We start from the raw sequence: 27,421 nt of genomic DNA on the forward strand, positions 1-27,421 counted from the left end.
GGGAAACTGAGGCAAGGTTCGTTCCGGCCCATTCCCGGGGGAGCGACCCCCGCCCCACAGAGAACACGGACGTCATGGCCTAGGCTCCACGCCTGGTTTATTGCTGGGGGGCAATGGGGCCAGGTTCCAGCCTGGGCCCTACAACAGCCCCCCCCCCTTATTAAAGCAGCAGCAGGAGATGCCCGCAGGCAGGCCCGGGGTTCGAGCCCAGCGCCGCTGCCCTCTCTGCCAATCGGGAGCTGGTTTGGCAAAGTGGGAGGGGCTCCTGCTGGCCATGCTTTGTTGACTCAGTTTACGCCCAATCAGAATCCGGTTTGTAAGAGTGGGCGGGGCCTCCCAGGGTCAAACGAGGCAACTCCCAGTCGCAGCGCCCCATTGGTTGGCTCTGTAATGACATCATGGCCAGGTGTAGCCTTCATACATGATGTCAAGGCCTGCAAGCCCATTGGTGGACGTCACTTCCTGCTGGGGCCCGTAGCATGACATCACTTCCTGCTTGGCCCTGCATGGCTAGGTCTGGTCCAGTGACATCACTGCCTGCTGTAGAATGACATCACTTCCTGCTGGACCCAACCCAGACCAATCACACCCGAGCTGGCCCCTTCCACGGGACGTCCCTGTGTCCACCCCCACCCTCCCCTCCTGGGGGGCACAGCCCCGTCCCCCCTTGAGCACAGAGCCAGAAAATCTAGGGGGCAGTTGCAGGACTCCTGGGTTCTTTCCCCCTCACTCTGCAGCCAGGGGAATCCGGGGGGGGGGGGGGGGCGCAGGGTTCTTTTCCCCTCACTCCGCAGCCAGGCGGGGGGGCAGCCGCAGGACTCCTGGGTTCTTTCCCCCTCACTCCGCAGCCAGGAGAATCCGGGGGGGCCACAGCCGGACGCCTGGGTTCCTCCCCCGGCTCAGGCCACCTTCACCACCTCCTCCAGTTGGCGGTACTGGAGCAGGAAGTAGGGGTAGCACGGGTCGCCGGCGAAGACCACGTCGATCTGGGGGTCGCTCAGGCTGTCCACGCACGAGTCGTACAGGTCGCTGGCCGGGTCGCCGGCGTCCAGGGGCGGGGGCCGGCTGCCCCAGGCCCGAGCGCCCCACCAGCACCTTGCAGAGGGAGCCGTGGCGCAGGCCGGCCTCGGCGGGGGGCGCGTAGGGGTGGGAGTAGCTGGCGCGGCGGGCGAAGTAGCTGCCCTGCCCGTAGAGGGCGGCGTGTTCCCCCGGCAGCCGGCGGTCCAGGTAGTGTTTGCCGAAGGCCGGCACCGCGCCCGCCGACGTGCCGTGGAAGAGATGGCGCTCGTTCCGCAGCCGCTGCTCCAGGGACGTCTGCCGGCTCACGTGGCTCTGCTTCCTGCAGGGGGACACACCGGACTCCTGGGTTCTCGCCCCGGCGCCGGGAGGGGAGCAGGCGGGGCTGGGAGCCAGGACTCCTGGGTTCTCGCCCCGGCGCCGGGAGGGGAGCGGGGACTGGTGGGTCAGAGCAGGGTGGGGCTGGGAGCCAGGACTCCTGGGTTCTCGCCCCGGCACCGGGAGGGGAGCAGGCGGGGCTGGGAGCCAGGACTCCTGGGTTCTCGCCCCGGCGCCGGGAGGGGAGCGGGGACTGGTGGGTCAGAGCAGGGTGGAGCTGGGAGCCAGGACTCCTGGGTTCTCGCCCCGGCGCCGGGAGGGGAGCAGGCGGGGCTGGGAGCCAGGACTCCTGGGTTCTCGCCCCGGCGCCGGGAGGGGAGCAGGCGGGGCTGGGAGCCAGGACTCCTGGGTTCTCGCCCCGGCGCTGGGAGGGGAGCGGGGACTGGTGGGTCAGAGCAGGGTGGGGCTGGGAGCCAGGACTCCTGGGTTCTCGCCCCGGCGCCGGGAGGGGAGCGGGGACTGGTGGGTCAGAGCAGTGGGGGCTGGGAGCCAGGACTCCTGGACTCTCGCCCCGGCTCCGGGAGGGGTGTGGTGGTTAGAGCCGGGCACCCTTCCATTTGTCCCTGTCGCACAGGAAGGGGCTCTGCACCCAGGAAATGCCCAGGGGAAGGGGTTAGGGGGTGCTGGGGGGCCGTGGAGGGGCAGCTGCTGGGGTGTGTGGCCGGGGATGCAGGGTGAGAGGGACAGGGCAAGGAAAGGGGGGGGCATGGCCAGGGGGCAGGGTGTGGGGGGGCAGGGCTGGAGGGGCACAGGGTGTGGGTGGGCGCAGGGTGGGTGGGACGCGGGGGACAGGGGTACGGGGAATGGGGAGGCGCAGGGCTAGGGGGGAGCATGGCAGGGGGCACAGTCCAGACAGGGCTAGGAGAGAGTGGTGGGCGCAGGCCTTGTGGGGGCTCAGCGGGGGCAGGGCAAGGGGGCGCGGCAGGGAGCAGAGGGTGCGGGGAAGGGCTGGGGGTTGCGACGGGCGCAGGGCGTGGGGGGCAGGGCTGGGGGCGCAGGGCTGGGGGGTGCGGGGGGGGGCACTCACCGCTGGTACTTGTCCCACAGGAAGGGGTTCTGCACCCGCCGTGCCCGCTCCAGGCGGCACCGGGCCTCGGGCAGGCTCTTGTGGAGGAGCCCGTAGATGAGCCGGAAGCCGCACTCCTCCACCGCCACGGGCACCTGCTGCCAGTCCGGCCCGGGGGCCAGCGGTGCCCAGGTCTCGGGGTAGGGCGGGGCCGGCGGGGGGCCCCGGGGCCGGCGGGGGGCCCGGGTGCAGGCTGCCGGAGAGCGTCCTGCGGGGGCGAGGCAGGGGGTGAGGGGGCCGTGAGCCCGGCTGGGGGGGGGGGCGCGGCGGGGGGGGGCACCGTAGCTCCGGCAGCAGCAGGGCGGGGGCGCGGAAGGCGGGCCGGGCCCGCAGGGTGCCCGTGGCCAGGTTGCGCTGGGAGCCGGCCCGCAGGTCAAGCCGGTAGCCGTGGTCGGCCGTGCTGCACAGCGCCTCCTCCTGGCCGCTCCGCAGCGCCGCCTCGATGCTCTGGGCGAAGGGCTGGGGGCGGAGAGAAGAGGGGTCAGCGGCCCACGCCCCTCCCAGAGCCGGGGAGAGAACCCAGGAGTCCTGGCTCCCAGCCCCTCCCCCCTTGTTCTACCCCACCCGCCCCTACGCCCCTCCCAGAGCTGGGGAGAGAACCCAGGAGTCCTGGCTCCCAGCCCCTCCCCCGTTGTTCTACCCCACCAGCCCCTACGCCCCTCCCAGAGCTGGGGAGAGAACCCAGGAGTCCTGGCTCCCAGCCCCTCCCCCGTTGTTCTACCCCACCAGCCCCTACGCCCCTCCCAGAGCTGGGGAGAGAACCCAGGAGTCCTGGCTCCCAGCCCCTCCCCCGTTGTTCTACCCCACCAGCCCCTACGCCCCTCCCAGAGCCGGGGAGAGAACCCAGGAGTCCAGCTCTAACCCCCAGCCCCCATTCCCCTCCCAGAGCCCGGGAGAGGACCCAGGAGTCCTGGCTCCCAGCCCCTCCCCCCTTGTTCTACCCCACCAGCCCCTACGCCCCTCCCAGAGCTGGGGAGAGAACCCAGGAGTCCTGGCTCCCAGCCCCTCCCCCCCCCCGTTCTACCCCACCAGCCCCAACGCCCCTCCCAGAGCTGGGGAGAGAACCCAGGAGTCCGGCTCTAACCCCCAGCCCCCATTCCCCTCCCAGAGCCCGGGAGAGGACCCAGGAGTCCTGGCTCCCAGCCCCTCCCCCCTTGTTCTACCCCACCAGCCCCTACACCCCTCCCAGAGCTGGGGAGAGAACCCAGGAGTCCTGGCTCCCAACCCCCCCCCCCCCCGTTCTACCCCACCAGCCCCGACGCCCCTCCCAGAGCCGGGGAGAGAACTCAGGAGTCCGGCTCTAACCCCCAGCCCCCATTCCCCTCCCAGAGCCCGGGAGAGGACCCAGGCATCCCGGCTCCCAGCCCCCCAGCGCCCCCCCGCGGCGGGGAGGGAACCCCGGCGTCCGGCGCACCTCGCTGTCGGGCTCCCAGCCGCCGAGCGCCTTCCAGCAGTAGGTCCTCGTGGTGCGGAAGGGGGTGCCGGGGGCGGGCGGGGTTTTGAGGCGCCGGACCCGGGTGAAGCTGCATGGCCACCAGGTCGATGTCGAAGGTGACGTCCCTGCCGGGCCGAGGGGAGACGGGGGTCACAGGGGGGGCCTGGGCTGGGGCCTGCCCATCACCCCCGACTGCCCCCCGCTACCCACTCACTGCCCCCTAAACAGCCATTCCCTTCACAGCCCAAACCCTGCCCCACTGCTCCCCCCACTGCCAGCCCCTGAAGTCCCCAAACCCTGCCCCACTGCCCCCATTCCCCCCACGCCAGCCCCCCACCCCAAGCGCTGCCCCCTTTCCCTCCCATGCCCCCAAACCCTGCCCCACTGCTCCCATTCCCCCCACCCCAAGCACTGCCCCCATTCCCCCCACCCCAAGCACTGCCCCCTTTCCCTCCCATGCCCCCAAACCCTGCCCCACTGCTCCCATTCCCCCCAAACCACCTGCCCCCATTCCCCCCACCCCAAGCACTGCCCCCTTTCCCTCCCATGCCCCCAAACCCTGCCCCACTGCCCCATTCCCCCCAAACCACCAGTCCCCCCACCCAAAACCCTGCCCCACTGCCCCCATTCCCCTCAAACCGCCAGCCCCCCACACCTCCAAACCCTGTCCCACTGCCCCGTTCCCCCCCACGCTACCAGCCCCCCCAAACACTGCCCCATTGCCCCCCACTCCCGCCCCAGAGTCCCCAGGATCATGCACAAATGCCCATTGTCCCCTAGGTCGGGGGTTCTCTCCCGCCCCCCCAACGTGCTGTGGCCCAAGAACTGGGTTTCTGCAGATCAAAGCCGGGGCCGGCGTTAGGGGGCAGCAAACAAGGCAACAGCCTGGGACCCCCGCGCCCCCCAGTGCTCAGGCTTCAGCGGCAGCCCCGGGTGGTGAGGTCGGGGCCCCGGGCCCCTGGTTGAGAGCTACACCTTAGGCGACCCCCCGGCCTCTACCCCGACCTGCCCCCCTCCCGTGCCCCAATGAACCCGACACCCCCCAGCTGACCCCTTGTACCCCACGTCCAGCACAGACCCAATGCCTGCTCCCCCCCCCAGAACTGTCCCCCCCCACATCTGCCCCCGTGTGTACCCCTCCCTACCTGCCCCCTGATCACACCCCACACGTCCGGCCCCTCATCCTGCCCCAGCCCATGCCCCCCACCCCCAGCCCTGTCAACGACTTTCCCCCAACCTGACACCAATCGAGGTAACTCGGGGACATTGAACAAACCACCCAGGCGTCCTGGTTCCCAACCGCCCCCCCCCCAGCTCTAACCCACCAGACCCCACTCCCCTCCCAGAGCCGGGGAGAGAACCCAGGCGTCCTGGCTCCCAGGGCCCCCCGCTCTAACCACCAGCCCCCACTCCACTCCCCTCCCAGAGCCGGGGAGAGAACCCAGGCGTCCTGGCTCCCAGGGCCCCCCGCTCTAACCACCAGCCCCCACTCCACTCCCCTCCCAGAGCCGGGGAGAGAACCCAGGCGTCCTGGCTCCCAGGGCCCCCCGCTCTAACCACCAGCCCCCACTCCCCTCCCAGAGCCGGGGAGAGAACCCAGGCGTCCTGGCTCCCAGGGCCCCCCGCTCTAACCACCAGCCCCCGCTCCCCTCCCAGAGCCGGGGAGAGAACCCAGGCGTCCTGGCTCCCAGGGCCCCCCGCTCTAACCACCAGCCCCCACTCCCCTCCTAGAGCCGGGGAGAGAACCCAGGCGTCCTGGCTCCCAGGGCCCCCCGCTCTAACCACCAGCCCCCACTCCCCTCCCAGAGCCGGGGAGAGAACCCAGGCGTCCTGGCTCCCAGGGCCCCCCGCTCTAACCACCAGCCCCCGCTCCCCTCCCAGAGCCGGGGAGAGAACCCAGGCGTCCTGGCTCCCAGGGCCCCCCGCTCTAACCACCAGCCCCCGCTCCCCTCCCAGAGCCGGGGAGAGAACCCAGGCGTCCTGGCTCCCAGGGCCCCCCGCTCTAACCACCAGCCCCCACTCCCCTCCCAGAGCCGGGGAGAGAACCCAGGCGTCCTGGCTCCCAGGGCCCCCCGCTCTAACCACCAGCCCCCACTCCCCTCCTAGAGCCGGGGAGAGAACCCAGGCGTCCTGGCTCCCCCCGGCCGCGCACTCACTGGTAGGAGGCCCGCACGTGGGTGCGCTCGGGGTCGCCGTAGAGCCGCTCCAGCGCCCCGTGGGCCTCGGGCCCCACGCTCAGCCAGCCGGGCGGGAGGCTGGTGCTCCACCAGAGCTGCCAGAGGTAGGGCAGCAGGGTGCGGTGCGGGGGGCAGCGGGCCCCGGAGAAGCAGCAGCCCAGGAGGAAGTGGGGGCAGATGCGGACCCCGTCCTCGGGGCGGGTGTGGTACTCCAGCTGGGCCACGATCTCCAGCAGGTGGTCCAAGGTCAGCTCCTCGCACCCGGGCCCGGCCTCGGGGCTCGGCTCCGGAGCCGCCTCCCGCAGGGCCAGTTCCACCCTCTCCCCGTAGGGGTCGCCGGCGGGGGCCGCGGAGGGCGGGCGGGGGGGCTGGGGCGGCCCCGCCCGGTTCCGGGGGCCGGCGGGGGAGCAGCCGCGCCTGGGCCTTGAGCCGCAGCGCGATGGGGGGGCGGAATGCCGAACGGCGGGCGGCGGGGCTACGGGGGCATCACTGCCGGCCGCCATGGGGCGCCTGGACACGGCCCGATCCTCCCGGGGAGAGCTGGAAAACAGGGAGACAGAGAATGAGCAAGGGTTAGTGTTGGGGGACAGAACCCAACCCCCCCGCTCTAATTCACCAGCCCCCGTTCCCCTCCCAGAGCCGGGGATGGAACCCAGGAGTCCTGGCTCCCAGCCCCCCTGCTCTGACCCACCAGCCCCCGTTCCCCTCCCAGAGACGGGGATGGAACCCAGGAGTCCTGGCTCCCAGCCCCCCTGCTCTGACCCACCAGCCCCCGTTCACCTCCCAGAGACGGGGATGGAACCCAGGAGTCCTGGCTCCCAGCCCCCCTGCTCTGACCCACCAGCCCCCGTTCACCTCCCAGAGACGGGGATGGAACCCAGGAGTCCTGGCTCCCAGCCCCCCCTGCTCTGACCCACCAGCCCCCATTCCCCTCCCAGAGACGGGGATGGAACCCAGGAGTCCTGGCTCCCAGCCCCCCCTGCTCTGACCCACCAGCCCCCATTCCCCTCCCAGAGACGGGGATGGAACCCAGGAGTCCTGGCTCCCAGCCCCCCTTGCTCTAACCCACCAGCCCCCGCTCCCCTCCCAGAGCTGGGGAGAGAACCCAGGAGTCCTGGCTCCTAGCTACAATTCAGTCAGTGCCGGTCGGCGGCAGAGCCGGGACGCCGAGCAAGGTGGGCCTGATCCGGTTTGATGACTCCCTCCCCCCAGCTCCAGGGCTAATGAGGGTCTGTCTGGGGTGCTTGAGGGGGTGGGATTCGGGACTGATGTCTAGAGCGGGAGTAAATCCCGTGTTTTAGGAAGAGATCTGAGAGACCCCGAGCAAAGATTGCCAAGGTCTCTTCATGCAAAATTCTCCATCTGAAACCTCCCACACCCTGGAAGAAAAAGGGGACAGCAAAATGAGTTGCAAATTTGTGGCAGTTTCACCCCATTGTTTGTTTGGATGGGGGGGGGGTGTTTTGACATTTTCCCCAACAAAACCGTCCCGGCTTGAAGCCAGTTTGGGTCGGCTTCTCGAAAAGGCCGGCGCGGTGGAAATCCCAAAAAACCCGAGCCGTCCCGTGTGTCCGATCCACGGTGATCCCGTCACCTGCCGGCGTCTGCTCGCTCCGTTAAAGGGGGCGGATCAGTTTTGCCGCGATCTTTTGAAACCCTCGACGCTCTTCCCACATATCTGGCTGACTCGATGGGCACTTCAAGCCTGGCCGTGTCGGTCAAGCGTACGAAAACCGACAGCAACACGGCTCTGCCGAGCAAAACCCCAGCGTAGACGCGGCGAAGCCGAGAGAAGAGAAACGGCATCTGTGCGTCGGCCTGGGCTGGGCCCTCTCTACCGGACCGAGAGCGGTGGGTTTTGCAGCTCACAGGCAGGGGACAAAATGGTTTTTGACGGCGTTTGGAGCGAAACAAAACTTTTGCGGGGACTTTTTGGAGAAACACAGAGCCGTAAAAAGGCCAAACTGCGGCGCGAGTGAAAACTGTTTCAATTTTGACGGGTTACAAACCCCAAACGTTTCGGCAAAATTTCCAAAAATTCCATGCCTGGAAACGCCCAAAACCCAGAGCAGTTTCGAATAGATCTTCATGTTGTCTTTAACGTCTGGGCAATTTTTCAGCCGACGCAAACCAAAAGTCGGGCGGGATAAATTTCAACGCAACAAAAGGCCAAGGCGAACCGAACGCCGGGTTTCAACGGTTCTTCGAAGGCTTTGGTGATTTTTAAAACCCCGTCCCGTGGAAGGAAATTTGAAGTGTCCTTTTGATCCTTTCCACCCCCACCCCAAAAAATATCAAGCCACTTTTGACTTTTTTGAGAAGCTTTTTGCCCCCAGCGGGACAGTTTGGCAAAACCACCGCCAACCGGCGAGACGCGTAGCCGTGTTTTTGCGCTGCAGGGGGGAGCTGGGAGTTTCGCCCCACAACGGAGACACGGTTTCCCCGACACACCAGGGCCAAATCCAGAGGTAAAAAATCACCTCCTCCGGACGTATCGTTTTCCTTCATTGAGAACCGAGCCCCGGCAGTTTGTTCCCCCGGCCCGGCCCAGAATCAGTAACCCTGAGGGCCACAGGGCGGGGGTCACTGATCCATCGCATCTCCCAGCCCCCCATGCGGAGGGAGGAGCTGGGATATGAACTACGCCCCGGGTCAGCCCCGAGAGAACAGGCCCCATCCCCCAACACCTCCAGACAACGGGTCTTGTGATTCGGCACTTGCCAGCTATTGCCCGGCAGGGCTGGGAATGGCTGGAATGGAACCCAGGAGTCCTGGCTCCAAGCCTCCACCCTCTACTCTAACCTCTAGCCCCCCTCCTCTCCTTGAGCCAGGGATAGAACCCAGGAGTCCTGGCTCTCAGTTCCCCCTACTCTAACCCACCAGACCCCACTCCCCTCCCAGCGCTGCAGAGAGAACCCAGGAGTCCTGGCTCCCAGCCCCCCCTACTCTTACCACCAGCCCCCACTCCCCTCCCAGAGCTGGGAAAGAACCCAGGAGTCCTGGCTCCCAGCCCCCCCTGCTCTAACGCACCAGACCCCACTCCCCTTCCAGCGCTGCGGAGAGAACCCAGGAGTCCTGGCTCTCAGTTCCCCCTGCTCTAACTCCCCAGCCCCCATTCCCCTCCCAGAGCCGGGGAGAGAACCCAGGAGTCCTGGCTCCCAGCCCCCCCTGCTCTAACCCACCAGACTCTGCTCCTCTCCTCCACCCAGGGCATTTCTTATTGTAGGGTCTCCCCCTGGCTCCCATGGGCCACCCCCAGAGCAGGCCAATGGGCCCAGGACTGACATCAGACACACCCCGCCCCTCCCCCCTCCAACAAGACGATATGGGGGGGTGTACAGATATCACCCCCCCCAAGGCCATTCCACTACTTAGGGAGATGGCTCCGTAGTGGGGGTATTTTAGGGGGCTGGGGAAAGCAATATAGGACCTGTTGGGCGGGGCACTGGGAGCCAGGACTCCTGGGTTCTCTCCCCGGCTCTGGGAGGGGAGTGGGGGCTAGTGGTTAGAGCGGGGGGGTGGGGCTGGGAGCCAGGACTCCCCCCCTTTTCTTCTGGGTTTGCACAGCTGCAGGGAGAGGGAGGGGCTCAGCCAGCAGGAGACACCTAATTTAGGCAAGGTCTGGAAAGATCACCCCACCCACAGCTTGATCAGCAACCCAGCCGGGGGGGGGAGCAGATCTCGGAAGAAAGCAGCTGGGTTTTTACAGAAAGACAGACGGACGGTAGGGAAGAGGAAACAGTGGTGAAGAGAGGTCAGAGTGCATGGGGAGGGGAAAGAACCCAGGAGTCCTAGTACCTAACCCCCCCCTTCCCTCCGCTCCAACCAACCAGCCCCCCCTCCCCTCCCAGAGCTGAGGAGAGAACCCAGGAGTCCTGGCTCCCAGCCCCCCTGCTCTGACCCACCAGCCCCCACTCCCCTCCCAGAGCAGGGGAGAGAACCCAGGAGTCCTGGCTGCCAGCCCGCCCTGCTCTAACCCACCAGCCCCCACTCCCCTCCCGGAGCCGGGGAGAGAACCCAGGCGTCCTGGCTGCCAGCCCCCCCTGCTCCAACCCACCAGCCCCCACTCCCCTCCCGGAGCCTTGGGAGAGAACCCAGGAGTCCTGGCTCCCAGCTTTCCGATGCAACCATCCACTCACCTCATCGCATCCGTTCTCAGCCCAGACCCGCCCCAATACCTCAGCTCCCGGCAGCCAAGGAGAGCAGGGAACCGCCCCCCCCCCACCCCAGCCACTGGGGGTGCCCCCCACTCACCCCCTCTGCAGCCAGCTCCGCCTTCAGAGCAGCCGGGGCTCCGCACCCCACCTGCCTGCGATCCGCTTCCAACAGCAAGGGGGGGGGCTGTTGCTTGTATTTCCCCCCCTCTTCTCTTCCTTTTTTTTGGGGGGGGGCCGCTGCCCAGCCTGGCCCCGCGCGGGTGGGGGGGCTCGGGCGTTGGGAGAAGCCCAGGGCAGCCGCGATCCCACCCCAAACCCAGCGACCCAAACAACAACAAGGTCTCGTCAAAGTTTCACTTCTTCCCAGTCCCCACCGGAGCCAACTCCCCCCCCCGGCCCCCTGTGCGGAACCCGCCCTGGCGCCTCCCCCGGGAGGCTGTGGGACCCGGGGGGGCCGGCTCCGGTTTCGCTTTCCTTTTCTCAGCCCCTGGGGAGGGGACGGGAGAAGAGGCCTGGCTTTAAATGAAAAAGAAATGGAGACAATGGCTGGGTTTTTTTGGGGGGGGGGTGTCAATTTCACCGATTTTGGGGACAGAGGGTCAATTTAACTTCAAATGGAGTTTTCCTGGGAAGAGTGTTATTTGGTAAGTTTTTTGCAGTTTTGATTGGGGGGGGGAATCTATTTTTACAGTGAAATAATTTTTAAAATGTGAGTTCATCACAACCCCTTTCCTGGGGGACCGCGGAGCGACTTGGGACAAAATAGCTTGTCTGTAACTGGATCCCAGCAGCAGGCCTGGGAATAGGACCCAGGAGTCTGGGCCCAGTCCAGCTGCTGGCTCAGGCTTCATAGGAAACCGCTCCAAAATATTTTCTCCCCGGCTCTGATAATATTTCAAGCGCAGTCCCCCCAGTGATACTGATTACAGGAAGGATGAATGAGAGAGGAGTGGGTTTTGAATGATCCATGTGCTTAAACTATTTGTATTGACATCTCCCTACATGGCTAGCAGCCCCCATCATGGCCCCCCGTGCTAGGGGCTGTACAAACAGAACGAGACTTACGACCTCTGTGATATTCATCTCAGACGAAGATAAGACACTTTCCACTTCGTCGGTGCCGATCTTGCCACCACGGTTTAGATTTCACAGAAACGTAACAGCACCTCGCTCTCATCAACAGCTCTCCAGGTGCTTTCCCACATTCTCTCTCTGTAGCAGATGGGGAAACTGAGGCAGAGATCAGTGGAGCAGCTTTACCCAAGGTCACCCAGTGGCCAAGCCAGGAATAGAACCCAGGTTGGTCCTGACTCACCTCAACAGGCCTCCATAAGTATGTAACACATCAAAATCCCAGTGGCTTCAAATACTCCGCCGACTGATCTTCCTGTCTGGTGTCCTGCTGTGGCCATCCTCTGAGGCTGCAGAGGAAGATAAAAAAAAATCCCAGCTATATCTGGCCAATTGTGCATTGGGGAAACATTCCTTCCTGACCACAGCTGGTGGCCAGCTGAAGGCCTGAAGCATGACATTGGATTGGAGTTATTTTCTTAATGCACCAGTTTAACCGTATAAAACGGATGGCACAACCCAACTGCCTAAAGTCAAGCACTCGTGTGAAGATTCAGGGCATTTTCTGGAGGCCCAACACAAACTGAAACGAATCAGTGTCCCTTTCTCCGCGGCATTGGCAGGGGGAATGGATGTTGCCATCCTGCAAATATTTTCAAGAGGCTGAAATTTCCCCTCAGCTTGAATACGGACAAAATAGTCAAGAGCACAAAAAATATTTGCAGATCAAAAAAGATTTCTTTTTTTCCATTTCAGACCAGTTGGAGTGTTTTGTTCCAAAACTTTTAAAAGGGTCAATTTGGATTTTAAAGTTCTTCTCGTCTTTATGCTTTTGTCATTCGCGTAGCTCATGTAAATTGGGTAATGAAAAACTCACTTCAAATGGGAAACCATCTGGATTTTTTTTGCTTGTTCTGAAAAAAATGTCGAAACAAAACATTTGGACAATTCTTCCTCTACACTTCTTTGGAGCAGGAAATTCTTTGAACCTGTCCCCGTTGTGTGAACAGTTTGGAAATCGAGAAATCAGTATTTTTGGACCCCCAAAGCCCCCTGATGCATTGAACAATTCCTAAGCAGATCTATCTACCCCTCATAGACTTCAGCCTTGTTCCCAAAGTGTCGAAGGATAAATGTTGAAGGACGAGCAACAGATCTCCACAATGTTCTTCAGTCACTGTGTGATTTCGTTTTTGCGTCTTGATAACCAGTGTGTGGGACCAGGAAAAAAAAAAACAGGTCTCCAGATGTTATAGTTACTGTGACAAAGTGGGGTTTTAGTCACCTTGTTATGTTGCATGTGAGTCTTATGGTCCTGTATTAATATGGTGTGTGCCTCAGTTTCCCTGTGTATTACACCAATGCCTAGGTGGTGGGAATTGGGTGTGATTTAGACTGAGGCCCTCGGGGGCAGGTGAGGCTGCTTAGCTGTCTGCACATATGTAACCTGAGACCCAGGAGGGGGATGTGACCAGGTGACACCTTTTGCCCAGGAAGCAGGACAAAGACCAGGAGGAGGAGCAATGGGGCTGTTGGGGGTTGGGTCGCTGGAAGCTGGGCAGTCTGCGGCTTGGGGCTGGAAGAGAGGGAGGCCAGGGCAGTCTGGGCCAGGACTCCCCAAGATGGATGTGGCTGAAAGTCACTGATTTCTGTGCTAGCAAGTTCTGTTCTACACTGTGTTTCTGTTGCCTAATAAACCTTCTGTTTTCCTGGCTGGCTGAGAGTCACGTCTGACTGCGGAGTTGGGGGGCAGGACCCTCTGGCTTCCCCAGGACCCCGCCTGGGCAGATTCGTGGGAAGCGCATGGAGGGGCAGAGGATGCTGAATGCTCCGAGGTCAGACCCAGGAAGGTGGAAGCCGGGTGAGCTTCTTGCCCTGGTGACAGTCTGCTCAGAGAGGAGGCTCCCCCAGAGTCCTGCCTGGCTTCGTAGGGAGTAATTCCAGAGCCCCGGTGACTCTGTGACCGTTACAGAGAAAACCTTCAAATTCTGCCCTGAGCATCAGCAACGCTGCCTGAGTCTGCTCAGAGCCTGAGCCCGTTGCTGTGAGAGTGGGGAGCTGCCTCAAATGTAACCCGTGCAGAGACCGTGACGCTGTACGACGGAATCTGGGGGACGCTTGAGGATATTATGAATATTAATATTGTAAAATTGCAATGAGTTGTGCCAGATATGCCATGTAGGGCATCTGCAAATATGTTATGATTTGCCAAATATGATCATCTCATTTATGTGTTTGTATCACCTCTGTATTATGACAGGTTGCAGAGTAGCAGCCGTGTTAGTCTGTATCCGCAAAAAGAAAAGGAGGACTTGTGGCCCCTTAGAGACTAACCAATTTATTTGAGCATAAGCTTTCGTGGGCTACAGCTCACTTCATCGGGTGCATAAAGTGGAAAATACAGTGAGGAGATTTATATACACAAAGAACATGAAACAATGGGTGTTACCGTACACACTGTAACCAGAGTGATCAGGAAAGGTGAGTGATTACCAGCAGGAGAGCGGGGAGAAAAAACCCTTTTGTAGTGATAATCAAGGTGGGCCATTTCCAGCAGTTGACAAGAACGTCTGAGGAACAGTGGGGGGGGATAAACATGGGGAAATAATTTTACTTTGTGTAATGACCCATCCACTCCCAGTCTCTATTCAAGCCGAAGTTAATTGTATCCAGTTTGCAAATTAATTCCAATTCAGCAGTCTCTCGTCGGAGTCTGTTTCTGAAGTTTTTTTGTTGGAGAATTGCCACTTTTAGGTCTGTAATCGAGTGACCAGGGAGATTGAAGTGTTCTCCGACTGGTTTTTGAATGTTATAATTCTTGACGTCTGATTTGTGTCCATTTATCCTTTTGCGTAGAGACTGTCCAGTTTGCCCAATGCACATGGCAGAGGGGCATTGCTGGCACATGATGGCATAGATCACATTGGTAGATGTGCAGGTGAACGAGCCCCTGATGGTGCGGCTGATGTGATTAGGCCCGATGACGGTGTCCCCTGAATAGCTATGCGGACACAGTTGGCAACGGGCTTTGTTGCAAGGATTATGAGTTATAGATATGTCTGTATTTCAAAACATGTGCTATGCTTCTGGGTGACACCCCCAGACAGTTTGGCCCACTAAGGACCATCAGCGATACAATTGTCCCATTGAGAGAAGGCAAGGGATACACCTTATGACATGCCTATGGAGAGAAAAGGCTTCCAAGCCATGTGCCGGGCAGCTTGTGTTGGAAACAAAGGAAGCACAGGCCGCGTGGCAACAGACTATAAAAGGCAATTGCATCTTCTCCATTTTGTCTTCAGTCCTGCTTCTTAGCTCTGGACGAATCTTTCTACAAACTCTCTCCAATGTGTCCACATCCCTTCTGTAGTGGGGGGCCCAAAACTGGACGCAATACTCCAGGTGTGGCCTAACCAGTGATGAGTAGAGGGGAATAATCACGTCCCTCCATCTGCTGGCCATGCTCCTAGTCATGCAGCCCAAGATGCCGTTGGCCTTCTTGGCAACAAGGACACTGCTGACTCCTAGCCAGCTTCTCCTCCACGGTAATCCCCAGGTCCCTTTCTGCAGAACTGCTGCATGACCCATCCAAGCTGTGGATATGCTCCAGAGGGACTTTCAAGCCAGCAAACTCACCAATACTGCTAGGAACCTGATCTGTGGACTTTAAGTCTTGTATGTATGTGACTGTTTTACCGTTTGACATCTCTCTGCTTATCTTTTCTTGTTTCTTTATAATAAACTTTTCGTTTTAGACACTAAAGGATTGGCTGACAGCTTGGTATTTTGGGTAAGATCCCAACCTCTACTGACCTGGCGACGTGGCTGGCCCTTTGGGGTGAGAAGAACATTTTGTATACGTGAGCAGAGTTTTTTTTAATAACTTCTCACTGTACTGGACCTAGGTGCTGACTGGGAGCCAGAGAACTGGAATGCAATAAGATCACTGTGTGATTTCGTTTTTGCGTCTTGATAACCAGCGTGGGGGACCAGGAGCACACTCTGTGACTGGTTGGGAAATTTAATTTCAGTGTTACCCAGCCATTGTGGGAGTATCTGTGCTCCATTTTGCAGCCTGCCCTGACGGTGGCTTTTCCAGTGAGAGCTGCTCTGGGCGCCCCGGATCACACAGACCTGGATCCCACCAGGCAGGGGGGTAGGGGCCAGGAGTGTGAATACCAGTGCCCGTCACCCGCAGCCCCCTGCTAGCCCAGGCCTGAGCTCCCTCCCCAGCTCTGCCGGTGCCCCTCATGCCCAACATGCAGCCCCCTGCTAGCCCAGGCCTGAGCTCCCTCTCCAGCTCTGCCGGTGCCCCTCACTCGCGACCCACAACCCCCTGCTAGCCCTGCCCTGGCCCTTGATGCCAGATTGGGACCGGTCCCCCATAGAGGGGAAAGGCCCCATCTCCCATTCCCCACTTCCCCAGGCTGGCTGGTCTCTGTTCTTCTTGTCGAGGAAAATCCACTGGGAAATTCCTGAGTTTTATTTCAGGAGAAAAGGAAGCAGGAAAGGGGAAATTCCTCTCCGGCTGGGCTTTGGCTCCGCTCCGCAGCATGATCGGCCATCCCCAGCTCTGAGAGAGGCGATTTCCCAGCAACATGAAGAAAAAGAAGCGTGCAGACCTGGAACCGGCCTGAAGGAAGAGGCTGTACCCGCCCCCAATCCCATCTCCTCCGTAAATTGCAGTCATCACAGCTGTGATACAGAGAGGGGAATGGAACCCAGGTGTCCTGGCTCCCAGCCCTCCCCTCCGCTCTATCCACTAGACCCCACTCCCTTCCCAGAGCCGGGGAGAGAACCCAGGAGCCCTGGCCCGGCCTGCATAGCACTGCCTGGGAACCAGTCCCTGGGGCTACAGACCCGTGCCCTGTCCGGCCCCAGGCCCTGGCTCAGCAATTGACAACGAAAACTCGCCTCTGGAGGAGGTTGTAGGGTCTGGGGGGATTAGAGTGAGGGGGAGGGGCAGCAGGCAAGGGGATGGAGTGACTGGCCCCACACAGAGACCCACAGTCACAAACACACAGAGATGTCACACACACCGACACACAGACCCACAAACACACACAGACAGTGCAGACATCCCCCCACCCCCCCAACACACCCCACACCCGGAGACTCACAAACACAACACAAATTGCACACACCAACATAGACACATAAAGACCCACAAACACACAGCTCTTTCTCACACAGACACACACCCACAGGGCTCAGAGGACCCACAGATCTCACACACACGATTGCGCCCCCCTTCCCGCTCGGGGTCATCCGCAGATTTTCTAAGCCTATGCCCCACTCTATTATCCAAGTCAGTCATGAAAATAGTCATCCCGGATCCAGGACTGACCCCTGCAAGATCCCACTAGATTTGCCTTCCCAGTCTGACAGCGATCAATTGATAACTACTTTTCAAGTCTGGTCTTTCAGCCGGTCATGCACCCACCTTAACCTTGTATTGATTCCATCCCTCTTGTGTTCCCCTGGTTTGCTTCTGACAATGTCCCATGGGACTGCGTCGACAGCCCACCTAAAATCAAAATCTCTCACATCTACTGCTCCCCATCTACTACGCTGGTGGCCCTGTCAAAGGATCACCCGCGGATCTCAGTCAACCTCTTGCCCACAGCGTCCTCACGGTCAGCTAATTATCCCCCCATGCTTCCCCAAATCCTTTTCTGAGTACCTGCTTCTCTGGAGAGAGTCCACCCAGCAAGTCTGGCCTGCATTCGTCTTGAGGATGGCTGGGCTGGGTTGAGACAAGACCATGACCAATTGCGCTGACCACTATCGATTCATTTGTTGTCTGGTACTTCGATCGGAAGCGGTCTGGGGCAGGTTTATACAGCCAAGCGCAGGGGCCCCACAGTAACGAAATAATCCAGAATAATCCATTATCCAGAGTGGTTTGATGCTTCTTCAAGAACTGCACATGGGAAGCGTCCTGCTAGATTAAAACACCCACGCAGGTGCTGTCAATGGGTTACCTTTGTAATGCCAGTGTTGAGGGAGGGAATGGGGTAACGCTATGGGCTAGTGGCTAGGGACCCAGGAGTCCGGGTTTAGAATCATAGAAGATCAGGGTTGGATAGTCCAACCCCCTGCTCAAAGCAGGACCAGCCACAACTAAATTATCCTAGCCAGGGGTCAAGCTGGGCCTTAAAAGCCTCTAAGGAGGAGATTCCACCACCTCCCTAGGGAACCCATTCCAGTGCTTCACCCCCGTCCTCGTGAAATAGTGTTTCCTAATATCCAACCTAGACCTTCCCCACGGCAACGTGAGACCACTGCTCCTCCTTCTGTCATCTGCCACCACTGAGACCAGCCGAGCTCCATCCTCTTTGGGACCCCCCTTCAGGCAGTTGAAGGCTCCTATCAAATCCCCCCTCCCTCTTCTCTTCTGCAGACTAAATAACCCCAGTTCCCTCAGCCTCTCCTCATAAGTCCTGTGCCCCAGCCCCCTAATTATTTTTGTTGCCCTCCGCTGGACTCTCTCCAATTTGTCCACATCCCTTCTGTAGTGGGGGGCCCAAAACTGGATGCAATGCTCCAGATGTGGCCTAACCAGTGCCGAGTAGAGGGGAATAATCACTTCCCTCCATCTGCTGGCCATGCTCCTATTAATACAGCCCAATATGCCGTTGGCCTTCTTGGCAACAAGGGCACACTGCTGACTCATAGCCAGCTTCTCCTCCACTGTAATCCCCAGGTCCTTTTCTGCAGAACTGCCGCCTAGCCAGTCGGTCCCCAGCCCTAATTCCAGCCCTGCCCCGAGCCTGCTGTGAGATCCCAGGCTAATCTCTGCCTCACTGTTTACTCTGGTGTAGCGCACGTCACTCCTGGGAAACTGGAATGAGAAGAGCAGGAAATTCTCCCGCTGCTGATCTTCAGTTGCTCTTTCCTCTCGGCCGGGATTCACCTCTCACACCGCTTCAGCGGAGTCCTGACTCCAGATTTAGATTGGGTTTACTGGCCCGGTTGGCACCCCACTAAAAGCGGGGGGCCCTCTGGCAGCTGTGGTTCAGTTACTAAAATATGGACCTCCTTCCTTTCTTCCTCATCGACCAGTAATTCAAAAGCACTGGTTGCAAAGTCGAATGGCTTAGAGCAGGGTTTTTGACATTTTCCCATCAAAGTGTGGCATTTGCAAAACATGCCTTTTGGATTCTGACCTCTTTATCCCATGGGGAAGAGCTGGATTTTCTTCTCGGCAACGCCGTTATAAAATCGGATATTTCCAACCTTCCGAGTATTGAACCCCAGAGTTACGAACTGACCAGTCAAGCACACACCTCATTTGGAACCGGAATCGGGCAGCAGAAGAGACCAAAAAAAAAAAAAAAGAGCAAATACGGGACTAAAAAATCCAAGGAAAGCCGCATTTTTCTTCTGCATAGCAAAGTTTCAAAGCTGTATTAAGTCACTGTTCGGCTGTCAACTTTTGAAAGAACCGTCGTAAGGTTTCGTTCAGAGTTACGCACATTTCGGTTATGAACAACCTCCATTCCGGAGGGGTTTGTAACTCTGAGGTTCCCTTGTATTAAAATTATGCTTATCTGTCCACTAGATGGCAACAAACCCCGACAGATATAACCTGTAGTAGCGTTATCGGCTGGGGGGCCTGGACTCCTGGGTTCTATCCTGGCTCTGGGAAGGGAGTGGGGTCTGGTGGGTCAGAGCAGGGGGGCTGGGAGCCAGGACTCCTGGGTTCTATCCTGGCTCTGGAAAGGGAATGGGGTCTAATGCCTTAGCACAGGGGTTTCAACATTTTTTCCATCAAAAGTTGGCAAAGCAAAACGTTTCGCTCTGAAAATGTGTCAAAACAGGATTTAAAAAAAATTTTTTTTTTACATATTTGTTGTTGCAAAGAAGAAATTATCGTGTCTGCCCCCTTGTGGTGGAAGTTTGGGTATTGGCCAACTGGCATTTTCTGAGGAAAATAAAGTTCCATGCCAAAAATTCCTGACCAAATCAAGTCAAAAACACTTTGCTAGTGGTAGCCGTGGGATTTTGAAGGAGATCCCCTGTCACGGATCCTCAGGATCTATGCTTAAGCAGACACTTGGGAAGACCTCTTTAGTGTGCCAGACCCACAAGGGGTTCCAGTCCTTCCAAGACCATCCACACAGCCTCAACACCTCCGAGACGAAGCCTCTGGGCGCCCTCACTTCTGCTTGGCCCCGTGAACTCTGCCCAGCGAGTCCAAGGCTTTTACGCTCCTCGGGGACACGCACCTCCGCAAGCATTTGCGGTGACACCCGACAGACTTTCAGAACAGGGTCGGATTTGTCAGTCAGCTGGCACATGGCATCAGGAAGTCCTTAGGTTCACACAAAAGAGCAGAAGATAAGACCAAGTCCGTCCTGCCCAGTGCCAGGGCTCTGTTGATCTGTGCTGCTGTGGAATGATCTTTGCATCCTTCCTCTGTTTCTGGTCCTTCGTCTCAGTCTGGGGACAGAGCTGTGGCTGCTGCATCTCCTTCATGTGCCTTTCCCAGAGCTCTGTGGAGCTCGAAAGCTTGTCTCTTGCACCCACATAAATGACATTACCTTCCCCACCTTGTCTTTCTCTTATCCTGGGACCAACATGGCTACAACAGTGCTGCAAACATCCGAAAACCAATGGAAATTAGACGCCTATTACCACTGGCCTTAGAATCTGAGCTCTCTCCTAGGTCACGGGCCAGGAGGCTGCGTTCGGAGCAGTGGATAAGAGTGGACATGCTAGAACTTTTTACCTAGCTTAAACGGCCGTAATATTGCCTGGATTGAGGGCGCGTCGTGCGCTTCAAGCTACTTGATGCGGTGTTCAGGACTTCAGACATCAGAGGCTTGAGCAGCTGAAATCATGGTCAAAACCTTCTGTCAGGGTTCCCTCCCCACTCTGGGGTACAGCTGTGGGGACCAACATGAAAGACCCCCCTACGCTTATTTCTACTAGCTTAGGTTAAAATTTCCCCAAGGCACAAATCCTTTCCTTGTCCTTGGATGGTACTGCTGCCACCACCAAGTGAGTTAGACCAAGATTCAGGAAAAGGACCACTTGGAGTTCCTGTTTCCCCAAAATATCCCTCCAAACCCCTTCACCCCCCCTTCCTGGGGAGGCTTGAGAATAATATACCAACCAATAGGTTAACCAGGTGAGCACAGACCAGACCCTTGGGTTTTTAGGACACTAAAAACCAATCAGGTTCTTAAAAGAAGAACTTTATAATAAAGAAAAAAGTAAAAACAGCACCTCTGTAAAATTAGGATGGAAAGTAATTTTACAGGGTAATAAAAAGATTTAAAACACAGAGGATTTCCCTCTAGGCTCAAATTCAAAGTTACAAAAACAGGAATAAACCTCCCTCTTATCATAGGGAAAATTCACAAGCTAAAACAAAAGATAATCTAACGCATTTCCTTGCTTTACTTACAATTTTTGTAACCTTAGATGCTTATTTCAGGTAGGGTTTTCGGAGATGTTTTTTTTCCTGCCCTGGTCCCTCTCTGTCAGAGAGAACAACAAAGAGAGCACAAACAAAACCTCCCCCCAAGATTTGAAAGTATCTTCTTCCCTTATTGGTCCTTTTGGTCAGGTGCCAACCAGGTTATTTGAGCTTCTTAACCCCTTACAGGTAAAAGAGAGATTTTATGCTACCCTGAGCTGTATGTTTATGACACCGACCATCAGATGGACGAAGGTGTTCTAGACCTTGGAAGTGCTGGAAGAAGGAGATCTGGGATGGACCTAAGAAAGGAGGGGGCCCCTGGTGTGTTACTCTGGATGTAAACCCTCCATCTCCAGCAGAGATCAGAATCAGCCCCATGAACTCCAGGAGTAACTCCACTGGTCGACATCGACGTGAGAGGGGAATGGGCCCCAATCGACTCCGGTGGAGTTACTCCTGATCAACACCGGTGTGTGAGCGCATGAGGAATCCGCCCCAGTGACCCAGCCGGAGGAAGACACCGAAGGGACTGACAAAGAATGCCTCCATCAAACGGTAGAGAAAACGCCCGGGGCTTAACGAGAGAGAGAGGATACGCAAAGAGGATAGGCAGGGCTGACGAAGTCCTAAGCGAGGTCCAATGGTGCAGGAAGAATTCAGATAAGAATGTCTACATGGGGAATTATCTCAGCATAGCTATGCTCGTCAGCTTCCTCTGGTGGACATGATCCAAGGCTCAGACCAGCTGATCGCTCCAGGCGCAGACTACGGAGAACGTGGGAAGGCCATTTGTCCAATAAAAGATATTCCCTCCCCCACCTTGCCTCTCTGCCATGTTTGTGAACAGAACGGACCAGCTAAGCATTTCCTGAAAGGCCAACGGAGGAGCCTTGGAGCGCAAGAGCAAAGAATTCTTAGCGGGAACCACCATCAACGGGAAAAATATGTTCTTGGAAGACAAAGGTTCAGGCAACTTGGGAGAGCAGCTGAAAAACTCTATGGCACGGTGTATTGAAATCTGTGGTATATCACTTCAAATTCTCAGGTGTTTTCCTGGTCCTGCAGGCTGGCTGGCGGGAAGCATGCACGCTAGGTCTAGCAGCAGGCAGTCTGCAGCCGGCCAGCCTAGAAAGGTGAGATGAGTTTTCTCTATTTTGGCGGGGGGAGCAACCTGTTTTGTCTCTCTCTGGTTTCGGTTCTTGTGTTCGGGTTCTGCATTGTAAGCAACAAAGTCATGGTGTGTTGTGGTCTCCAGCAAGTCTCCAGAATGTTATTGTTTTTTTTTTCCTCTCTAACTTCTCTGCTTGTATGTCCTGAACATATTGTCCATAGACCAGCGAGAAGGAGTAATAATATTTTTATGAGAAAGATATGTGACTCAGTTTCCCCCATCTCACTTAGTACTGCTAGCCACTGGGTGGGAAGGGGTTAGTTTCTTCCTTGGGGTGGGGGAATGGGGTCAGAGTCCCATGAGGCAGGGCTGCGTCGGTACGAATGACGTGTTCACAACTGTCGAAGCAGAAAGGCAGAAAGAGGTGAAACCCAGAAGGCTGCAGGCAGGGGATTCCATCAGCAAGGACTCAGAGTGAAGACTAACCAAAGGCTTCTTAGATCCTGGATTTCAGGAGACTAATAAATGCCAGCTTCTTTTGGAAGCCTGCCCTGAGTCTCTGCAAATCCCTAAAGGATGAAGTCATAGAATCACAGAATATCAGGGTTGGAAGGGACCTCAGGAGGTCATCTAGTCCAACCCCCTGCTCAAAGCAGGACCAATCCCCAACTAAATCATCCCAGCCAGGGCTTTGTCAAGCCTGACCTTAAAAACCTCTAAGGAAGGAGATTCCACCGCCTCCCTAGGTAACGCATTCCAGTGTTTCACCACCGTCCTAGTGAAAAAGTTTTTCTTAATATCCAACCTAAACCTCCCCCGCTGCAACATGAGACCATTACTCCTCGTTCTGCCATCTGCTACCACTGAGAACAGTCTAGAGCCATCCTCTTTGGAACCCCCTTTCAGGTAGTTGAAAGCAGCTATCAAATCCCCCCTCATTCTTCTCTTCCAGAGACTAAACAATCCCAGTTCCCTCAGCCTCTCCTCATAAGTCATGTGTTCCAGTCCCCTAATCATTTTTGTTGCCCTCTGCTGGACATTTTCCAATTTTTCCACATCCTTCTTGTAGTGTGGGGCCCAAAACTGGACACAGTACTCCAGATGAGGCCTTACCAATGTCGAATAGAGGGGAACGATCACGTCCCTCGATCTGCTGGCAATGCCCCTACTTATACATCCCAAAATGCCATTGGCCTTCTTCATAGAATCATAGAATATCAGGGTTGGAAGGGAGCTCAGGAGGTCATCTAGTCCAACCCCCTGCTCAAAGCAGGACCAATCCCCAATTTTTGCCCCAGATCCCTCAATGGTCCCCTCAAGGACTGAACTCACAACCCTGGGTTTAGCAGGCCAATGCTCAAACCACTGAGCTATCCCTCCCCCACCCTTCTTGGCAACAAGGGCACACTGTTGACTCATATCTAGTTTCTCGTCCACCGTAACCCCTAGGTCCTTTTCCGCAGAACTGCTGCCTAGCCATTCGGTCCCTAGTCTGTAGCGGTGCATGGGATTCTTCCGTCCTAAGTGCAGGACTCTGCACTTGTCCTTGTTGAACCTCATCCGATTTCTTTTGGCCCAATCCTCTAATTTGTCTAGGTCCCTCTGTATCCTATCCCTACCCTCCAGCGTATCTACCACTCCTCCCAGTTTAGTGTCATCTGCAAACTTGCTGAGGGTGCAATCCACACCATCCTCCAGATCATTAATGAAGATATTGAACAAAACTGGCCCCAGGAGCAACCCTTGGGGCAGTCTGCTTAATACCAGCTGCCAACTAGATATGAAGCCATTGATCACTACCTGTAGTCCATTCATCCAGCCCATACTTCTTTAACTTGCTGGCAAGAATACTGTGGGAGACCGTGTCAAAAGCTTTGCTAAAGTCAAGGAACAATAAGTCCACTGCTTTCTCATCCACAGAGCCAGTTATCTCATCATAGAAGGCGATTAGATTAGTCAGGCATGACTTGCCCTTGGTGAATCCATGCTGGCTGTTCCTGATCACTTTCCTCTCCTCTAAGTCCTTCAGAATTGATTCTTTGAGGACCTGCTCCATGATTTTTCCAGGGACTGAGGTGAGGCTGACTGGCCTGTAGTTCCCAGGATCCTCCTTCTTCCCTTTTTTAAAGATGGGCACTACATTAGCCTTTTTCCAGTCGTCGGAGCCTTCCCCCGATTGCCATGAGTTTTCAAAGATAATGGCCAATGGCTCTGCAATCACATCCGCCAACTCCTTTAGCACTCTCGGATGCAGCGCATCCGGCCCCATGGACTTGTGCTCATCCAGCTTTTCTAAATAGTCCCGAACCACTTCTTTCTCCACAGAGGGCTGGTCACCTCCTCCCCATGCTGTGCTGCCCAGTGCAGTAGTATGGGAGCTGACCTTGTTCGTGAAGACAGAGGCAAAAAAAGCACTGAGTACATTAGGTTTTTTCACATCCTCTGTCACTCGGTTGCCTCCCTCATTCAGTAAGGGGCCCACACTTTCCTTGACTTTCTTCTTATTGCTAACATACCTGAAGAAACCCTTCTTGGTACTCTTAACATCTCTTGCTAGCTGCAACTCCAGGTGTGATTTGGCCCTCCTGATTTCATTCCTGGATGCCCGAGCAATATTTTTATACTTCTCCTGGTCATTTGTCCAATCTTTCACTTCTTGTAAGCTTCTTTTTTGTGTTTAAGATCAGCAAGGATTTCACTGTTAAGCCAAGCTGCTCGCCTGCCATATTTACTATTCTTTCTACACATCGGGATGGTTTGTCCCTGTAACCTCAATAAGGATTCTTTCAAATACAGCCAGCTCTCCTGGACTCCTTTCCCCCTCATGTTATTCTCCCAGGGGATCCTGCCCATCCGTTCCCTGAGGGAGTCGAAGTCTGCTTTCCTGAAGTCCAGGGTCCGTATCCTGCTGCTTTCCTTTCTTCCCTGCGTCAGGATCCTGAACTCAACCAACTCATGGTCACTGCCTCCCAGATTCCCATCCACTTTTGCTTCCCCCACTAATTCTACCCGGTTTGTGAGCAGCAGGTCAAGAAGAGCTCTGCCCCTAGTCGGTTCCTCCAGCACTTGCGCCAGGAAATTGTCCCCTACACTTTCCAAAAACTTCCTGGATTGTCTGTGCACCGCTGTATTGCTCTCTCAGCAGATATCAGGGTGATTGAAGTCTCCCATGAGAACCAGGGCCTGTGATCTAATAACTTCTGTTAGTTGCCGGAAGAAAGCCTCGTCCACCTGGTCCGGTGGTTGATAGCAGACTCCCATCACGACATCACCCTTGTTCCTCAGACTTCTAAACTAAATCCAGAGACTCTCAGGTTTTTCTGCAGTTTCATACCGGAGCTCTGAGCAGTCATACTGCTCCCTTACATACAATGCAACTCCCCCACCTTTTCTGCCCTGCCTGTCCTTCTTGAACAGTTTATATCCATCCATGACAGTGCTCCAGTCATGTGAGTTATCCCACCCAGTCTCTGTTATTCCAATCACATCATAATTCCTTGTGTAACCCTTCTGCCTGTCACAGTTGGCAGCAACAAGGGCCGGGTTCAATATCTAGGGGATCCATTCCAATAACACAATGCAAACCGGCTCGAGCCCCCACCCAGTGACCTGGGACAAATATATACCACCCCTGCTGGGCGCCTCCAAGAGGCAATACTTCCCCTCTCGCAAGCACATAGTCTGAGTGTAGCAAAAGTCTTTTAATAACAGAGAGAAACAATGTGGCATTATGTTGGGGAAACACCACCAACAGGATTCATAACACAACCTATGAGCAAAAACAACCCCACCCCAGGCAAATTGGGGCATGCCCTTTTCCCTTTGGTTCTTGAGTCCAGCAACCCCAAATCACCCAAAGTCCCAAAAGTCCAATGCCCCAAAAGTCTCTGTCCCTGGTCAGGGCAGCCCCAGAGTTCGAAAGTTTATCTGCGGAGCTTTTACCTCCCAACCTGGGTGGAAATGGGATGGGGGTAAGAGGCACCTTACGTGATCTGAAGCTGACCGCTCCATAGCGGCGCTCCGCTCCACCAGCCGCCCCACAAAACTCCTTCGCTCAGCTGCGCTCCGCACCGCCAGCCGCCCCACGAACTCCTTCACTCAGCTCCACGGCCCACAAGCAGCTCCTACCATCCACACACTGCTCCGCGTCGAACTGCTTCACCAGCCATCCCGCAAACTGCTCCACAATATAGCTTCAGGCTCCCCCACTACTTAACACAACACTCAGTGATTTCAGCTCTTAGGTGAATTCAGCTTACAGTAGGGGAGCCCCAGTGCTGGTGCACTGTCAGCCCAAAGTGAGCTCAGCAGCCTATAACTAGACTTCTAATGAAACCAAAATTAGCTCTGATATTCCACAGTGGAGAGAGGAGGAAGTGCAATCAGCATGTAAGGCCCTCACCAAGGGGCCCATGCCACCAAGTATTAATACTTGTCCCCAGCCTCTCTCCATTCACACAGTTTTGGAACCCATGACCCTTGCCTAGCGAGTGCTACTTAGTTGATGGTGAATCCCTCCATCATAACAAAAGGCCACGTACAGTTCCAAGCACAGTTCCCATAATCAGGGTAATAACAATTTATTCTTCCTGCCCCAATAACAGAGACACTGGGGATCCCACAGCAGCCAAAGTGACCATTTGGGCAGCTATGGTCTCATTCTAGGCAGGGTGGGTGTGCCTATGCAAATGAGATCAGCCCCTGAAGTTCTTTTCCACAACTTGCCACACCTCACCACCAGATGTCAGGGTGGAGCTCATCCTGACACTGCTTACACTTGGCTGTGCCAGGACTTCCAGTTCTCCCTGCTTGTTTCCCAGGCTTCTTGCATTTGTGTATAGGCACTTGAGATAACTTACTGATCGTCCCTCTTTCTCAGTATGAGGCAGGAGCCCTCCCCTTTCGTGCTCTCCTGCTTGTGCTTCCTCCCAGTATCCCACGTCCCCACTTACCTCAGGGCTTTGGTCTCCTTCCTCTGGTGAACCTAGTTTAAAGCCCTCCTCACTATGTTAGCCAGCCTGCTTGCGAAGATGCTCTTCCCTTTCTTTGTTAGATCGAGCCCGTCTCTGCCTAGCACTCCTCCTTCTTGGAACACCATAGAATCATGACAGGTTTCAGAGTAACAGCCGTGTTAGTCTGTATTCGCAAAAAGAAAAGGAGGACTTGTGGCACCTTAGAGACTAACCAATTTATTAGAGCATAAGCTTTCGTGAGCTACAGCTCACTTCCTCAGATGCATATCGTGGAAACTGCAGCAGGCTTTATATATACACAGAGAATATGAAACAATACCTATTCCCACCCCACTGTCTTAGTGGGGTGGGAATAGGTATTGTTTCATATTCTCTGTGTATATATAAAGCCTGCTGCAGTTTCCACGATATGCATCTGAGGAAGTGAGCTGTAGCTCACGAAAGCTTATGCTCTAATAAATTGGTTAGTCTCTAAGGTGCCACAAGTCCTCCTTTTCTTTTCATAGAATCATAGAATATCAGAGTTGGAAGGGACCTCAGGAGGTCATCTAGTCCAACCCCCTGCTCAAAGCAGGACCAATCCCCAACTAAATCATTCCAGCCAGG

The 27,421-nt window shown here is 56.7% G+C and overlaps 1 pseudogene across 1 annotated transcript; it reads right to left on the bottom strand.

The window, feature by feature from the left end:
* Positions 1–80: 80 nt before the first annotated feature.
* On the bottom strand, positions 81–26,827 carry LOC311514075 (protein mono-ADP-ribosyltransferase TIPARP-like; annotated as a pseudogene). Its single transcript, XR_014714655.1, has 7 exons — positions 25,830–26,827; positions 11,296–11,651; positions 6,053–6,613; positions 3,876–4,021; positions 2,742–2,920; positions 2,423–2,669; positions 81–1,339 (listed from the first exon to the last, which is right to left on the bottom strand). The product of XR_014714655.1 is annotated as a protein mono-ADP-ribosyltransferase TIPARP-like (transcript).
* Positions 26,828–27,421: the final 594 nt, after the last annotated feature.

Source organism: Lepidochelys olivacea, assembly GCF_965140295.1.
Source record: "Lepidochelys olivacea isolate rLepOli2 genome assembly, chromosome: 28".
NCBI classification, from domain to species: Eukaryota; Metazoa; Chordata; order Testudines; family Cheloniidae; genus Lepidochelys; species Lepidochelys olivacea.